The 19,172-nt window shown below is 38.0% G+C and overlaps 1 protein-coding gene and 1 pseudogene across 2 annotated transcripts in view; both read right to left on the bottom strand.

The window, feature by feature from the left end:
• Positions 1 to 19,172, bottom strand: part of Gulp1 (GULP PTB domain containing engulfment adaptor 1) — a 256,656-nt gene that overhangs the window by 130,081 nt on the left and 107,403 nt on the right. The window lies entirely within an intron of this gene.
• Positions 14,501 to 16,564, bottom strand: LOC116088382 (annotated as a pseudogene).

Below are 19,172 nucleotides of genomic sequence, written 5' to 3'. Positions count from 1 at the left end.
AAAAAAAAAAAAAAGACAAGATATTAATTATCTCACAACACAGCCAAAAAGAAAGAAGGCACAAGGAAAGAACCAAAAGCAAAGAAAGTCACATATAAAAACAAACATATCAGGAACCAACAGTTATCTCTTTTTTTTATTAGATATTTTCTTTATTTACATGTAAATTTCTCCTTTCCCAGTTTTCCCTCCAAAAAACAAAGGAACAAACAAAAACAAACCCCTTTTGCCTCCCCCTCCCATGTCTGCCACCCCACCCTCTCCCACTTATTGGCCCTGGCATTCCCCTACACTGGGACACAGAACCCTCGCAGGGCCGAGGTCCTCTCCTCCTATTGATGATCAACTTTGCAATCCTCTACTATACACATGCTGCCAGAACAATCAGACCCCTCCATGTGCAGTCCTTGGTTGGTGGTTGAGATCCTGGAAGCTCTGAGGGTACTAGTTAGTTCATATTGTTGTTCCTCCTAAGGGGCTGCAAACCCCTCAGCTCCATTGGTCCTTTCTCTAACTCCTTAGCTGGGGACTCTGTACTCAGTTCAATGGATGGCTGTGAGCCTCTACATCTGCATTACTCAGGTGCTGTCAGAGCCTCTCAGGAGATAGCTATATTTAGGCTGGCTTGCCCTTCCTTCAGTCTCTGCTCCATAGTTAATCTCTGCAACTCCTTCCGTGGGTATTTGGTTCCCCCTTTTAAGAAGGAATGAAATGTCCACCTTTTGGTCTTCCTTCTTCTTGAGTTCCTTGTGATTTGTGGGTTGTTCTTCCTGTATTCCAAACTTCTGGGCTAATAACCACTTATCAGAGAATGCATACCATGTTTGTTCTTTTGGATTGGATTACCTCACTAAGAGTGATAAGTTATCTCTTTTTAATATCTCTCAATATTAATGAACTCAACTTATCCATAAAAGAACATAAGCTAACAGATGGGACATTCAAACAAGATCCAGCATTTTGCTTCATACAAGAAACAAACCTCAGTAACAAAAACAGAGAAAGGATGGAAAAGGTCTTCCAAGTAAATGGTCCCAGGAAACAAGCTGGAGTTGCCATCTTAATATCCAATAAAATAGGCTTTCAACTAAAAGTTATCAAGTGTGATAAGGAGGAACACTTCATATTCATCAAAGGGAAAAATCCACCAAGAGAAAGTCTCAATTCTGAACATCTATGCCCCAAATGTAAGGGCATCCATATTCATGAAAGAAACTTTACTAAAGCTCAAAACACACATTGAACCTAACACAATTACAGTGGGAGAATTCAACACCCCACTCTTATCTATGGACAGGTCATTGAAACAGAAACTAAACAGAGACACAGTGAAACTAATACAGGTTATGAACCAAATGAAGTGCTCACAGAAAGGGATCTTGCATGACTGCACTCCGAAAAACCCAACATGTAGCTGAAAAAGTCAGATGCAGATATTTGCACCCAACCATTGGACAGAAGCTGCTCACCCCTGTGGTTGAATTAGGGAAAGCTGGAAGAAGGTGAGGAGGAGGAGGAGGGTGACTGTAGGAAGACCAGCAGTCTCAATTAACCTGGACTTCCGAGATCTCTCAAATACTGGAATACCAACCAGGCAACATACACCAGCTGATATGAGTCCCCCAACACATATGCAGCAGAGGACTGCCAAGTCTGGGTTTCGTCAGAGAAGATGCACCTAACCCTCAAGAGACTGCAGGCCCCGGGGAATTTAGAAGTCTGAGGGAATGAGGATGTGGAATGGGGACATCCTCGTGGAGACGGGGAGGTGGGGGGAGGTGAGGAGATATGGGATGTGGAACAGTCTGAGGGTGGACTGGGAGGGGTATAAAACCTGCAGTTTAAAGTAAATAAATAAATAAATGAATAAATAAATAAATAAGACAAGTAAATAGAAATAATTGGAAGAAAGTTATTAAGGGCTGTGGATGCAGGCAGAGTGGGTTACCTAGAATCTACAAAGCCCTTACACTAGAAAATAAACGCTCCAGAATCATTCATTTTCATTCCTGAAATGCATCAGTGCATATCAAAACACCTAGCAGGCAGGTGTGAATGGTATCACGACTTCATCACATAATTACTTATTTAATCCTGTGACATTATGCATTGCTGGGTATCAAAGAAAGCAAAGCCCGAACTTATGGAGATGGGATTCAAAAGAAAAGTTTATTATGTGCATAGTGATAAATAGTAAATAGCAGGTGTTTAATTATCAAAAAGAGGCAAGTAAATAGAATGAAATGAAGGTGCAAAAGCTCACTCCACCTGAATGGAAAGGAACTATAAAGATAAGCTTTGAAGAAATCCTTTCTTCCTGTCTCCCTCTCTATTTGTTCTTTCCTCAGCCTATATTCATTCTTTGGGCATCTTCTTTGTTTCTAGGCATTGATGTGGACAAGAGAGTAGTACTAAAGCACACAAACTCCCTGCACTTCTGGAAAGTAACTTTGCTGTCATGGAGGAGAATGAAAATAAACCTAGAGGAGGAAGCAGTGGCAAGTATCTGTAGAAGAAAGGCAGAGTGTTGAGAGGAATGGGAAATGACACAATGGCAAGTCAGTTCAGAGCTGAGGTGAAGACAGCTAGATATGAAACAGGCTAACTTGGGGGTAGATCTGAGTTAGAGAAGCAGCATGTCAATGAGATGGCTGACAAGATAAAAATACCAGGCTATCTCTTGCAAAATTGCAAGGAAGCCAGTGAGCTTATAAGAGAGAACTTGATGTAGAAGCCAGAAGAATTAGGTCCTAGAGTGTCCTGTAAACCTAGTAGGGCAGCAGATTCCAGGTACAGGAGAGAAATATGGAGAGATTTTTAGAGACAAAACAAAACAAAAAAAAAACAAAATAACTTATCAGGGTGTAACTTTTATATTAAAGGGTTATGACATTAATATGGGAACATCTTTTTTTTCTCCTTCTGGGAGAAGGATGCAGCAAAAATGTAGTGTGGGGGTCATGAGAATTCTGTGAAAAAGACATGGTGTCTGCTCAAGTGTGTTTCCAAGGTAACTAAAAAGATTCTGCAAAGTCTTTGAGAGCAGATCCACCAATGACTGCAAGGTGGGCCTGGGATAGAGCATGTGAGAGCAGGTAAGACTTCGGTGATGATCACTGAGTCTTTACAGAACTGTGTGGAAACTACCTTCCCCAGGAATGGAACTGTCAGTTCAGCCTCTCATGTAAAACAGTTGTATTCTGAAATTCTGTACTAGATTACCGTTTTTCATTACGGGAGAACATTTTATTTAAAGATAGTGTTAAAGCAGCCCCCACCCCTGCATTTTCTCTTTTCTTCAGCCTGGACCTGGCTTCAAGTAGAGCAAAGGGACTATGCAACAACATGACTCAGACTCTTCCCTGTTCTCCAAGGACAAGAAACCAGACAGGTGAATCTCAAGTAGAAATTTTGCTTACTACCGTGTTTAAATCCTCTCTGACCTGCATACTTCTTTTTATTTTATAAGTGGAAAATAGGGCAATTATTTTAATATTTAAAATGAATCATCAGTACTAAAGCTAGAGCTATGATATGACTATTTATATTAAAGGCAGTATACACATTGTACACATTTGCCAACAAAAGTGCCCATACTTGGCTTGACAAGAGATGATTTAGAAATGAATTTAAGCAGCCTATACTATTCAATATTTCAATTGTGAAGATTTAGTTACTAGTTTCCTATTCTAGGTGTTTTTGTTTCCCCATTCTTTAACTGATAGTATAAATTGTTAGCATGCAAATGCTTTAGCTTCCAGGGGCAATTTGCATTCTCTTACTTTAGTCATTATTTTCTTGAAGTAATAAAATATGTCCATGTCCTTTAGATTAAATGTGGTATTTATATAGTCATGCTAAAGAGATTCCTTGAACCCAGCTGCTCTGACCTAGAATACTAACTATGTGTCCCAGTCTCTTCATAAACTCATTTCTGCTCCAAGATAAAAGAAGTTATCATATGCCGTGACCATTTCCTGACGCTATGGTACAAATATGCATTGGTGAAATAAAAAAAAAGAAAGAACTGTTTACAGAAAAAATAATATAGTGTCTAGAACATCTAGGTGGTTACCAGAAAAACTTTACTTATCTTTAAGGCAGGTCAATAAGCATTGCCTCTGGGATTGAAGTAGTGAATATTACAAACCAAGGAGCAGTGATTCACTTCAAAGTTTGGGCATGAAAGACAGCTAGTGCCTTCACTGTCATGCATCGACACATGCTGAGAGAAAGCAGCTGGCAGAACGGCTTGCCAACCTGGTGAACTAGATCCATGTATGCAGTGTAACCATGTGAAGGAGACTGGTTACAGCTCTGCCTATTCTGAGTATGGAAATGCCCTACTTGGCTACTAGAAAGGATGACGAGAATAGAAGTCCACTTCCTATAGAGTAGTGTTTCCTAAGCTCCCTAATGCTGTGAGCCTTTTATTCAATGTCTCATGTTGTGGTGACCCCAAGCATAAAATGGTTTTCATTCTACTTTATAACTGTAGTTTTCTACTGTTATGAATCACAATGTAAACACCCGTGTTTCCGATGCTCTTAGATTACCTCTGTGAAAGGGCCGTTTGACCCCAAAGAGGTTGGGACCCACAGGTTGAGAAATGACTGTTCATATGGACCCACAGGTTGAGAAATGGCTGTTATAGAGAATTCATATGGGTTCCTAAGAGTAAAGATATATCTAAAGAACATAGAACTTGAAGATATTTGCGATTGTATATTAAAACAGCTTTTATAAATGATGCTTAAAGTCTGGATCTCTGATGGTTTTTAAGCCCAAGCTCAATGGACCCTGAAGCTCTTTGCTGCGGCTTTCTTGCATTTACATTTTACATTAACATTTCAGTAACCAATTCTTTGTGGGTGATTAGGCTAAAGAAGCAGAGGACTAAAATTTAAAGCAAAGGTTAATACAGTTCTTTGCCTAGTATGAAAGAGAATAGTTAGGAAGTTTCATTTGAATGGACATCTAACATTTCAATCCTTTACTAAAGGAGCAAAACATAACAATGAACGTCTTCCAAACAGAATTACCTGGCAATCTAGACAAGCATCTCACTCTACATAAGGTGTCTGTCTGTGCAATACCAGATACTAGTACACACCAGGACCTGGCCTGCTGTGATTTCAGAACTAAGAAGCATTATTTTTAAGAGTGAAAAATATGTTTGTTATTTCCTTATTTATTTTATGTTTGTATGTTTGTGCATAAATTTGCATATGTACACACACACACACACACACACACACACACACCACATTTGTGCAATAGTACATGGAAAACATAAGAGGGAACTGGAATGACAGGCAATTGTGAGAAACTATGTGGGTGATGGGAACTGAACCCCAGTCCTCTACAAGAGCAATAAGCCATCTATTGAGGTTCTATTTAGAGTTTTATACTTATACAGTTTTCAAGACTAAGCACTTTGTCAAACAAATAATGAAGAAGAAATAAGTGGAAACATGCTTATCCTCCTCCATATAAACAAACAGATAAATCTAGTGTATAGCAAACTCTAACAGTGGCTTGGCATGGATAGCTGCTAATTAGACTGCACCAGCTTTGAAGAACAGAGTTCTACAGACAATTTTGAAAGGGAATCAATACACTTAGTTTTGAACACTCTTCATTTTTAGGAAACCACTATAAACTTGGAAAGTGGAACTGCTACATTTCTAACAATTTGTTGTCATTTCCTCATAGTACTCATCCTATTGGTTAACAGATGTGAAATGGGTCGCACAAATACAATTGTACAGTAGGCACCTATCAAAACAAGGCTGTGTTAAAATAGTTGTTCTACCTAGACTGGTGTGGTAATATACAAACTCTAGCAGATAATGCTGTAGTATTGGTAAATAAAATCACAGGTCCCTAAAGATCAAACAAATTAAGTAGTTTTTAACCTACGGAGCTGAGGAAATGCACATTCAGGTAAATTTGTATAGTTCCTCTGAAGGAAATTTATTCTCTGTGATATGGTTTAGAAAGACATTTTCTTCACAAAGATGGAATGTAAAAGACATTTGCTCATGTGGCATGCACATGTTATGTAAATCATATTCAGACTGTAATTTAATTTACATATTCATGCCTTAATGTACAAGCCTCACAAAATACAAGTAAAGCATAAAGATATGAGAAAAATAAAGCTTCAGTAAAATTTTTAATATTTAGTTTGCCTTGAATTTACCATAAGAATTTATCTGACCTACTTGGGAAACCACTGATCAAAGAAAACAGCAACTAAAATGTGTGAATTCCTATGAGAGGAGTGTGAAGACACATGTTATTAGAGATGCAGGAAAATCAGAGAGGAGCACAATAACCACACAGCATGAGAGAAAAGGGGCTCAGGGCGTCCTTCAAGAGGAGTCCCTGGCTGTGATGCGGTAGGGCCTTTGATGATGGTGGCTGATTCTATTAACAAAAAATTCAGTGATGGAATTTTACAAGAACAGGATAAGAGTGTCATGATTACTGAATCCTTCTGAAAAAACACAACCGAGGTAACAACACAAAATCTGAGAAATAAAATTGACAACAAAAGCAGATAACAGAAGGTGATAGGTCACAAAGAGTTTTAACCACTGTGTATTCCTTACGTACAATTTACCCTTATTTGGGGCAGACCTCTGAAGAAAGGGTAAAGCAACCTACTGACTTAGCGCCTTAGCGGATAGATGGGGAGACACTGAAAGAGTCTCCAAACTATCAATTTTTCAAGCCTAGACTTGACAGAGAGTGGTTAGATCTCTTCTAATAAATACTGAGCCCTTTCCAAGAAGTGAGTCCTGTGGCTATGAAAAAGCGCATACAGTATTATTTATAAGCTGCCTGTGAAAGGAGCAGCCTTTGAAATAAAGACTCTTAAAAAGAACAAGCTTTGTCTGTCCTTTGTCATGTCTGAAGAAGCAATAGCTTCTGTCAGGTACACAGCTATGAGAAAATAAACTGGGACAGCAGTCTGAGGCATGGGGAGGGGGGTGCAGTTTCTTCCTGGACACACCCCACAGATCACAGCACAGCTAGGCAACACTCAAATGGGCCTTGCAGTGCCATATGGAGGACCCAGGGAAAGCCATGAGACTTCTCACACAGTTGAAATTGTGAGATAATAAAACGGCTGTGAGCACAAGCAATGTCCATAGAAATTAATACTAAAGCTGTTTTGAAGCATCTCATTGAGGAACTGAGGACCATCCATTAGATGCTCTAGAAGAATGTGGAATAAATTAAAGAGAATTAAAAGATCATTTAATACACTAAAGTATCCAATATTTTGTGATAGTAATAGAAAGTGAGAAAGCGTTTTTCTATGCCAAACCTCTAGAGAAAATTAAAGGTTTGTATTAAGATGTAAAAGATATCAGAGAAGTCCCAAGCTTGCAAAAGTGACCTACAGAAATAGTAAAGGTTTGTGTACATGTGCACACATACATGTGTATACACACCTACCTATAAAAGTAAAATGATGAAAAAATTAGTAAAATCATCTGGGTTGATAATTTTCTGAAATTTTTTCATATTTTGAAAACCCCCTGGCAAGAATATCTCCAGATCTTCAAACCTTCTTCAGAACTCGGACACATACTTATTTTTCAAAAAAACCAGTCTTCACCGTTTTCACATGACATTTACTCCCTTCAGTAAAGTTTTCCTGGGCTACAAAACAAATGTTCAAAGAATGTCTACCTAACTGTGACTGTTTAGGAGCAATCAATGTTTGCTTGCTCTCTTTGCACCTCTCGACTGAATAGATGTTATACGTTCAGGAACTCACTGGACCCTTGTATTCACGAAGGCAAAGGCTGCCTATGAGAAATCTCATTTTCGTTTCCTAGGATGAACACAGAGCTTACAGACTGATAGAGGTGGACTGAAGTTGTGACCGATGCCAAGCTTCTCATTATTGTCGGTTCTCGTCCCTCACAGCATAAAGATGGTCGGATCTAGAAGGGTATATCAAGCACATCCTAGCCCTGAGCCTCCAACATTTTCTAGAATGAAATCAGTCGGGGGAGATAGGCTGTTGTTATCAACGCTGCGTATTCCTGGCACCTTAATCAACCTTTAGTTAGACCTTTACTTTCTTACAAACAGTTTACTTGATATACAACTTGAATATCATAGACTTTACTATTTAAAATGTGGCTTTTTTTTTTTTACACCTACAAAGTTCTCACTAGAAACTAATTATAAAACACCTTCATTACACCCAAAAGGGCTACTTTACTACCACCTAAAAAGAGAAAACTACACAGAAATTTTTTTTTCTCAAAGAGTGAAAATGGTACTTTAAAATAACTCTTCAGATCTTTAAATTTTATTTATTTTTATTTTAGGTGTATGGCTGTTTTTCTTGCATGTATGTATTTATAAACATGCATACGTGGTACTCAAGAAGGCCAGAGAGGCTTTTGGATCCCCTGGAACTAGTGTTAAGGGTGACTGTAACCCGCCTCTTGGTGTTGGGATCTCAATTCCTGTGCAAAAACACCCAGTTCTCTTAAACCACTAAGCCATCTTTTTATCTGACTCTAAACCAGCAGTTCTCAACCTGTGAAAGTAGAATAACCCTTTCACAGGGCTTAATAAAAACTGTCAGAAAACACAGATATTTACAATATGATTCACATGACTAACAAAATTACAGTGATGTAGTAGCAATGAAAATAATTTCCTGGGTGGGAGTCACCACAGGAAGTGTATAAATGCAGGTCTCTGCATTAAAAAGGTTGGTCTAAACACTCAGATTCAACACTCAGGGAAAATGTCCTTTCAGATCTCACCAGTTCTGCACTTCATAGTGCTGAGATGGAGAAGGCAGGTCTGGACCCTTGGCATCAATATCAACTTTATCTCACCTTCATCTATCTACTTTACAAAACACACACTCTAGGCCTTCTCTTCCTGTTTCTCAAACTGTCAAGCTGTAAACCCCCACCAAGTACAGGCTGACTTGCTGTTCACTGACATAGGATTTAAGAAGTCATTAATATTTTCTCCAAAAATCCTTTCTTTGAAATATTCTAGAACCACAAAACAAGTGTGACATTTACCAAGTTACATTGCACCACCTCAAAATCTCCCCCTGGGAGTTACCACTAAGGTTTCCCATATCTCACAGAGAGATACATGCAACCCTGAAGTGTTGTGAGATTATTTTCCTTCATTGCTCAGAAAAATAAATAGATTTCATTAAAGATCATCCTGCTCTCACAGGAAGCAGTTACCTTCATTCTATAGTCTTTTTTTTTTTTTAAGACTCAAAAAATGTGCTCTTCACTCTTATCTGTGAAGTACACAATTTCCTCATACTTACTCCTCCTTAATTATAGGCCACATGAGGAAAAATTATAAAGATTATTATAATCTATAGTAAGGGGTTTTGATTACTTGTGAAGTAGTTTGAGACCGTGAAAGATAAACAACGATACTTATAAATTCAGTCATCTCCTAAAAATAGCATTCTAACATTGGAACTGCCATAATGTATTTTTTCTTGATATGCCATTATTCCTTAAAGCCCTAATTGGAACTTGATGCAAAGTATTTGAAAGTGACTGTCAGAGACCAGATACTCAGTGTTAGATTAAATTGCACTAAGAGCCCCACAGATTAATTCTTCTTAAAAAGTTATAAATTGTGAGTGCTTCATAACCTCAGTACCAGTGTCAGGCCTCGAGACCTCCCCTTGAGCTGGATCCCACTTTGGGCCTGTCACTGGACCTTCTTTCTCTCAGGCTTCTCTCCATTTCCATCCCTGTAATTCTTACAGACAGGAACAATTATGGGTCAGAGATGTGACTGTGGGATGGCAACCCCATCCCTCACTTGATATCCTGTCTTCCTGCTGGAGATGGGTTCTATTAGTTCCCTCTCCCTAGTGTCCAGCCTTTCATCTAAGGTCCCTCCCTTTGAATCCTGAGAGTCTCTCACCTCCCAGGTCTCTGGTGCATTCTGGAGGGTTCCTCCAACCTCCTTTTTCTTGAGGTTGCCTGTTTGGGACCTATCATGACTGCCCTCCGAAAGACCCAACAAGCAGATGAAAGAATCAGTTACAGCTATCTGCACCCAACCAAGGGACAGAAGCAGATAACCCCTGTTGTTGAATTAGGGAAAGCTGAAAGAAAGAAGTTGAGGAGAAGGGCGATCCTGTAGGAGGACCAGCAGTTTCAATTAATCTGGACCCCTGAAATCTCTCAAACACTGGACTACCAAACACACAGCATACACCAGCTGATATGAGGCCAACACACATACAGTAGAAGACTGCTGGGTCTGTGTTCATTCAGAGATGATGCACCTAATCCTCAAGAGACTGGAGGCGCCAGCGAATTTAGAGGTCAGGTGGAGTTGGGGATGGGGACATTCACGTGGGGACAGGGACTGGGGAGGAGGTATGGGATGTGGAACAGTAGGAGGGTAGATGGGGTGGGAATAAAATACGGAATGTAAAAAAAATAATAAAAATTAGAAAAAAAGGTATAAACTACTCTAAGCGTTAACTATGTATTTTGAAGAGACTAGATTTATTTCTCATTTCCTGACTTAAAAGTTTAGGAATATTCAATAACAAAAATTGAAATTAATTTTCTGTTATAATTTATATGAGAATTGAACAAATGTGATCGATTAAATACTTGTAGTAATTCACAATCATACAGCCTTCTCAGATAATTTGGCAAGCTATTAATGACATGTGGCTCTCAGAATCAACAGTCTTTGGAACATTCTAGGAGGTGAGCATCTCACCCTCTCACATCCCTCCTCACTAGCCTTCTTCTACCTGTCTTCCTGTCCCTGTACCCCTCCACTATCCATTTTTCCATTCTGCTTGTACAAAGTCTACAAAATAGTAGGTTTAATTATGACATTCCCATGTATGCAAATAATGAATATATTTACCCTTTCTCAGATCTCTCCTTTTGTCCCCTGTAGTTTTCCTTTCATGACATTAACCCAGGCTAAACATCACATTCATGTTTTTTAAACTCTTAGCTTTTTAGTATAGTACAATTATTTAAAAAGACAGTCTATTGTGGCAATTATAAAAATGATTTGCCAGGAGGCTATAAAGGTGTAGTAAACATTCTAATTAAAAATGTATTCAAGTAGCTTTTCTATAATAATCATGACAAAAGTTTCAGTGCAATAGATGGGAACTGAAGGCATTACAAGCCACACCTAGAAGTATAATAATTAATCAGTATCAACTGTCTTCTAACAATACACACTTAATTTATTTTAATATATAAAGTAAATGATAGGAGCATATCTTGATAATTATAAGAACACACATAAATTGCCAACAAAATAGCCATTTCAGAATTTAAGTTTAATATATAAAATGAAGATATATAAAATATACATATTTACACTGTACAATTCTTTTATTTAGGGAAAGTGTCAGAGAAATTGAAATGCTGATAGAAGCAGAGATGGTATATACTTCATTCTTTCAAAAAATCCTGTGTGTAAAGTACATAGAGAAAATGTAATATGACTAATATTATGAGTGAATAAATAAGACATAACTTATGCCTTGATAGCACTTGGGATATAAGAACAATTTTTTGCAAGATGGGTTCTATTTTTTAAAACAGATAAGATCCTATGGTGTATGAGGGTATCAATTCATATAAAAATACAAGCTTCTGGGGAGCAAATGGCTAAGCCATGAGTAGAAAGACCCACATACCAAGCAGAAAACTGTAAAGGCAGTAAGTAGAACATTCAAAGAGAACAGACCAAAAAGAAAGAAGCATTTGGGAAACTCAGAAGGAGAAGCAGTTTGTTTGCTGCATTTGTCCTTGCAGTTGGAAATAATGCACTCAATATAAGCGTATTGATGCATGATGATTTTTTGTGTCCACATTCATCAGGATATTAGCCTATATTTTTCTTTTAAAATCCCTATTTGACTTTGTGCCAGGCTATATCTGGATTCTTAAATTGATTTTGAAGGATTTCTCATTTTTCATGAGTTTGAGAAAAAGTAATGTTTTACTTTTTTTAAATGTTTACTATAACTTGGCAGTGAAACCATAGGGTCCTGATCTTTACTCTGCAGTGAGTTTTTTACACACTCAATTCCCTTATCCATTAAAGGTATATGCCAGGGGCTGCAGAGTGGCTCAATGACTAAGAGAATTAACTGCTCTAGCAGAAGACTGAACTGTAATCTTTATACAGTTACTCGTTTGCAAGGGTAGTAGGATTGTGATATCATAGCTAGAAGCATATTTCCAAGTTCCTCGTATTTATATTTTTCAAAATATCTCCCATAAGTAATTTTTCTCTAATATCAGCTTCTAATTTCATAGAACCATAGTCAGAATAGATATCCATTGTGGTTTCAGACTTCTTAAATTCACTGGCATATGCTCTGTGGCATAACACACAATCCCTCCTGAAGAAGACCCCACATGTACTTAAGCAAAGTGCCAAGGTCTATATCCATAGACTCTAAGGGTTCATGTGGTCTAGAGTGCGATCTAGATCCAACACATCCCTTTAAAGTTTTCTGTCTGAATGATACTTCCAGCTCTGAAAGTAGTGTATGAAAGTAGTACATAGTTTAATATAAATGTGCTGTGTAGAATGTGTCTTTTCAGATGTGTATGAGCACTTTGTATATATGAGTACATCAATCTGAGTGCATATTTATAACTGTTTAATCTCCAAGGTGAATGGTAAGTTTATCATTACGTATGGACCTTCTTTGTCTCACTTTAGAGTTGACATCTATTTTATCAAATATGAGCACCATTACTGCTACTCTCTTCTAGTTTTCATTGTGTAGAATGATTTTGTCCATCTTTCAGTGCCCTTGAAAATAAGTAAATCTATAAATGGCAGAGTTAGATCTTTTAAGAAAAATACTCAGTTGGGCTGGAGAGATGGCTCAGATGTTAAGAGCATCCATTGCTCTTACAGAGGACCTGTAGTTCAATTCCCAACACCCACATGGTGCCTAACACCTGACTATAATTGTATCTAATGCCCTCTCTGGCCCCCTCTCTGGCACTTGCAATCACACAGACACACACGTACACATCAATAAATACTAAAATAAAAGTTTAACAAAAATGAAATGTAAAATATTCAGGTACATTTCAATATTGTATATGGTTATACTCAGAATAGCTAAAGAAGTAGAGATGCTGTTGTGCTATTTTCTGTGCTGTGAGGCACGTTCTCCTTTCTCTCTGTCTTCCTTTGTAAGCAGATTTTTTTTCTCTACTGTTATATGATGAATCCTTTCTCTTTGAATTCCATGTAAATCTACTATAAATTTTTGCTGTGTAGTTACCTAAAGCTCACATCATAGCTACCAAGGCTTTGTACAATGAATAATAGCTTAATTTTGATTGCATACCAACACTCTGATTTTACTTCCTGTCAAACATTTTGTTTTCAGTGTAAAAATGATTTTTATGTTGTTTTCTCTTTTAACCTTTATGCTAAGCATGTAGCTAATTTACATAGCAAAATCATATAACCCGGTGAAGCACTATAAACTTGATTGCACAGTTAATTACACCTATGAGTTAGAGAATTGTGTGTTTGTAATACTAATTAAGTCTTTTTCATTTATTAGGAGCAAACTCAAGCTTAGGTCTAGAAGAGTCTTCACCTCCTCATTTCCCAGGACCAGCTATGCTGGGAAAGCACACTTGGTTACAAGTATTTTGTTCTTCAGTGTTCAGACTGACTTCTAGCTCTGTGACATCCATTTCTCTCCTCTCCCCTAACTAGGCAAGCTCTGCTCAGATGACTGCAAGCCTCATTGGAACTCCCTTATACCGGAGATGTTACATTTCTCTTAATGATTTCAAGGGAAGCTTTCTCTTTACCATAGGTTTAACAATTTGAACGTGTCTTATTTAGGTCTCTTTGAATTTAATCTACCTGAAAACGTCTGATATTTTCATACTAGGACATTTATATCTTTCAGAGAATATGTAAAAAATGTATAGTTATTTTTAATAACTTTCAGGAATCTTTATGATTCTCTTTTTATTTGCCAATTTCCATAACATAAAGATTTATTCTTTTGATGGTATCATATGAGACCTAATATATTGTTCATCCATTTCATTCTTCTATTTTTCTTTTTTTTCCAGTATTTTATTCAAGTTTTATATTAAGTGATGTTAATTATAGCATTTGAAGGGGAGGGGCTAATTCCATACAAAATGGAAGACTCTATAATGTACCTGTTAAACTGCTAAAAATAGTAGTGAAGCTACAAGAGGAGTCAGTTTAGATCCCTAGTGTTGTGTGACCACAATCACCTGCCCAGCTCAGAGACAGAGAACCCGGAGGCTATTTCATACTCTGGTGCAATGACAAAAGAAGGAACTAAAAAGAAAAAAAAGGAGAAAGAAAGAAAGAAAGAAAGAAAGAAAGAAAGAAAGAAAGAAAGAAAGAAAGAAAGAAAGAAAGAGAGAGAGAGAGAGAGAAAGAAAGAAAGAAAGGAAGGAAGGAAGGAAGAAGGAAGGAAGAAAGAAAGGAGGGAAGGGAGGGAGAAAGAAAACCCCACCACAACACAAGGAAGGATTAAGTCCTGAATGGCTGGCTCCATTATGCTCACCCTCTTCACCCTAAAATGGCACAGAAATAGCTAACAACACCCTAAAGACTACTCTTGGTGTAAAACAGGTAACTGATGGGCTAGGACGGGAACAGGGCATGATGGGAACAGGGCATGATGATCTGTCTAAAAACATTCCTTTTACGTAGGTGTGCACATGCTTGGGAAGTCACAATTTCATCTGGGGACTGGGTATAGATTTACAAAGGGTCCACACATTCTTTTCCCAGCTTCCACTAGCAGCCTGGAATCTATATAGGGCCCCTCCCCAGCCCACGCCTACAGCTAAAAAAAAGCCCCTTTCTGGAATGGGGTTTGTGCTGTACCTCTGAAATGGTAAACATCTTAAAGCCAAGTCATTCTTAGCCTGGAGGTCTCACGTGGTATTTATCAACTCTCGCATCCCCAACATACAACATTAAAATGTACACTAAATTCTGAAGGTAGCTATGCTGCAAAATACTTTAAAATTAACAATTGCACAATATTCATTTATGTTTGAAATTCTAGTCCTAAACCAAGCTTGTGGTGGCCTGAATTGACATTCTTGCCATCCATCAGGAATGACAGAATCAGTTTGATACCTGGTTTTAGGGTTTGAATGTACCCTAAGGCAATCATACTGGAGTTGTTCACTTTAGCCAAAAAGCAGGCATCAGGATTGACCTGATATTTGGCTGCTATTCTAAAGGGAGTGTTAATGTTTTCTTCAGTCCAGGCAAGATTGACAGCAGTCTCCAATTTCTTGTTTACCTTCTGATGGTAAATGGAGCCACCAAACTCTGTCCCATCATTCACATTAGTATGAAGCTAGAATTCCTCCATCTCGTAGACAACTGCAAAGTTGCTCTGGGTCTCTTGGGACTTCATCTCAAAATTCATCTGGTAGCTAGCTCCCCAACCCTCATAGCCAAGCACCAGAGCACCCCAGATTGAGAGCCCAGAGATATCAAAGTCCACATCACAAGCCAGGTTGATATGCTTCCTCTTATATTGTCTTGATATTAGCATTTTTTCCCAGTGTTAGGCAAGAAAGATGAATCAAAGGTCAGCTTTAGTCCACAAGCAAGCTGGTCTCCCACGGCGATCTCAGTGCTCAGGATGTTGTCCATGTTCCCCTTCTCTGTAAATGTTAGTCCATACTCGGTCAATTTGTACTTGGCTTCCAGACTGCCATTCACTTTGGTGGTCTCCGTGTTGGCAGAGACTGAGCTGGTAAATTCCAATCCATTCTCAGACTTCATTTTCAAATCAAGTTTTACTAAACCAAAGCCTTTGGTGAAGACACCCCTGGCAGACTTGCCAAGATTGGCATCTGTGCGAGGCACAGCCATGTTCTCAGAGGTGATGACTGCAGGAGCAGCTGCAGCTATGGCACGGGGTGCGGTGAGGACACTGAGATCGCAGCAAACCAGCCCTTCTTCTGTTTTTCAGTCTTTGTAGGTTTTCTAATGATCTCTGACTGATTCCACACATTTTTCTGCTTTATAGTCCCACTGCTGACATTCTTCATTCCATTTTCTACTTCACTAGTTTTTTTTTTCATATCTAGAACCACAGTTTGATTTCCTCTGTTGATCTCCTCCCTCCAGTAATGCATTGCTTTTCTAATTTCACAGAATTATTTTATTGCTATTGAACCTTCACTGAACTTTCATAATACAGCCAATCCGAATCTTTTGTCATGTATTTCAGAGATACACATTTGTTCAGGTCAGGTTCCTGGTACCTTCTTTTGGTTATTTGTTGATGTTATTTTTTTTTCTTGCTTGTTGATGGGTTTTCCAGCCTTTGTACAACAAAAAGATTTAATCCAGTATCTACAGACTGGCTTAGTCTTGGAAAGTCTTTGTATCAATCAAGCCATCTAGAAATTCTGAGGAGGTTGTCTGATATTGAGCATTATCTCTGTCTGTGGGGATACATTGCGATTTGTTTATTTGTCAATTGAGTCAGTAGGGAAAAGCCTGGATTCTGGGTCCATTGAAAAGGAGACTGGAGGCTTAGTCTCTGAAGACAAATGAGGACAAAATCTAATATACAAGACCCAGAGTAACCCTCGAATGTAGTGAACTGAAGACCAGCCTACAGCTTGGACTAGTAAGGGCCAGCCACAACATATCTGTGTTGATGTGACTTTCTATGAGAGTCTGTCTAAGTTGTAAATCTGTGGGGACAACTTGAGTCCTCATGCATAGGAGCTATAGTAGAGGAACAAAAGAGCATTGCACATGCTTGAAATGTGAGCATGATAGGAGAAGGCTTGAATTCTGGCTCTTAATGGCCAGAAAGAATGATCTTGAGGCTAAAACTGCAGAGACCAAGCCAACACCAAGCATACTTAAGCCTATGTCTAGAAGTACAAGCCTGATACCAATAGGACTGATCTGGTGTTGAGGTAGGTCTGAAGTGTAAGTCTATGTTACAATTCTAGTACTGGGATGGTCTACATTATAAGATGATCCTGGAGCATGAGACCTCAGGACAGACATACACTCTATGCCACTGGTGTCAGCCAAGCCAAGCAATCAGGTAGCCCAAAAAACTAAGACATCTGAACATATATGTTCTGCTGCAACTGTAGCATGTGCCTCAGCACTGGGGAAGGTTCAAAAGTTCTGATCATAGGCCTGCAGTTTATAGCCTCGGGGGCTTGCTAGGTTCTGCTTTTTACTACGAGAAGCCTAATGATGGGATAAAAGAAAACTCATGTGCTTTCTTCTTTTTTCTGTCCCTCAGATTAGGCTGAGCTGTGCTAAATCCATGGTAGCCTGATGTAGCAATGGAAACTGTCCACTGGGTCACTGGCTATGTGTCTTCAGTTATTCTTTGTCACACCTCAATGATGTCATTGCTTACCCAGGTTCTTTAGATCTAGGAAAAGTATTTCTGTATATGAATCATTTTCAATTTTATGATTTCTGAAAAGTGATATGTGTTGGGAGTCTGCCCCTCTGTTCTACCTTTCTGCTTTTATCTTGTCTGATGCTGAGGTTGCTAGTATATTCAATTGCCTCACTTCTTACACTGATCAAGGATTTAATTCACTTGTTTTCTGCCAGATAATTTTTCTATTCCAGCAGTATTTTTCACATGTTTATTCTGTTATGTATTAATTGAGCTGTGTGTATTTTACTTCTTAGCACCTCAATTTTCAGTGTATCTCAATAGTCAGTGTAGTCTTCATGAGATGGAATCAGGAGGACTCACAGAAGATGAGGTCATTTTGCAAGTCCTCTGTTCTCTCTAATTTTATTTATCTGAACCCTTCATAGATTTATTCTAATCCAAATTTGTAGACTGACATTTTGAACTACAAAAAAACAAACAGGGCAGTGTTTTTAGTACTTGATTATCCCTGAATCACATTCCAGCTAAACAAACTCCTTTGACTCTGCTTCCTAGGAATCTAGAACCTGTCATGGTTGGTAAGGTGCCACCTTGGCAACACATCCGCCTTTGATTAACAGCCCTCCCATGCATATAAAGAATCCTGGCTTCCCATGTAAAATATGGTCTTCTCCTGAAGTTCTCATACATATGTATGTATGTATATGTATATGTATCCTGCTTAAGAATACCAGCATATTTCTGAATTAAATTATATGTGTTATCTTTGTTTTCTGGTCTACTCAGGGATTTAAAGTACAACTACTGTGTGCTTAGTATATCATAAGAAATAACTTGCAATTTCCTTCTTATGGAGTTAATTGTAATGTTAAAATTATAATTTTAACATAAAGTGATGCCAAAAATTATAATAATTCTGTCGTCCTGAAAATGTAGTATTATTGTTTTCATTAGTGATAGCATAAGGTGTGTATCTAATACTTTTATGTCTCTCTATCTCAATATATTTTCAATTCTTTATAATTGATCAAAATAATAAATGTACCTTGGAAACTCTTTGTGGTTATAGGAAACATGCTTACAAAACAATAGAGATTATATTAAGAGAACCTCAGTTAGAACTCTAAAAAGAATAACTTGTGAGTGGTAGGAGGACTGAAAATATGGAAGCAAATGAAACGTGTAACCCTTCTAGCACAAAACAAGATGTCCAGGAGCCTGTGAGGAGGTGGCACAGGGCACTGACTGGGACCTGTATATTTTCGTCAAATACTTTCTAGAATGTTAACACATGCCTATAAGGACAGATGAAGGACCAACCCTGGCTCTGTTATCTCTTGGCATTTCTTCTCAGTCAAGTTTAGTTAACCTCTGAATCCTTGTGAATTGTGAATTACAATTAATTTTTATGTAAACAATTATCAAAATTTTAAACAAAAAATCCACATTAATATAAAATGATTTTCTTGATTGAAGGAAATGGTCAACATTTTTCCATATATTAAAGTTATTGTACAGCATTATTATCCTGTGATATTTATTTGTAGTTTCAAATCAACCATCCTAAAACTGACTTGGGAGTTTTAATAAAATCATCACATTTGTGAGTATTCATTAACAAAATATTGTCTTAGCGGTCTGAAAGTAGATTACAGAATTAACAGAGCATGTAAATAAGGTCCGCTATTTTTGTAGCACAAAGCATGAA

This window comes from Mastomys coucha, unplaced genomic scaffold (genome assembly GCF_008632895.1).
Source record: "Mastomys coucha isolate ucsf_1 unplaced genomic scaffold, UCSF_Mcou_1 pScaffold14, whole genome shotgun sequence".
Taxonomy (NCBI): Eukaryota; Metazoa; Chordata; class Mammalia; order Rodentia; family Muridae; genus Mastomys; species Mastomys coucha.
Note: the sequence above shows the minus strand (reverse complement) of the source record. Positions and strands in the feature narration are given on the sequence as shown.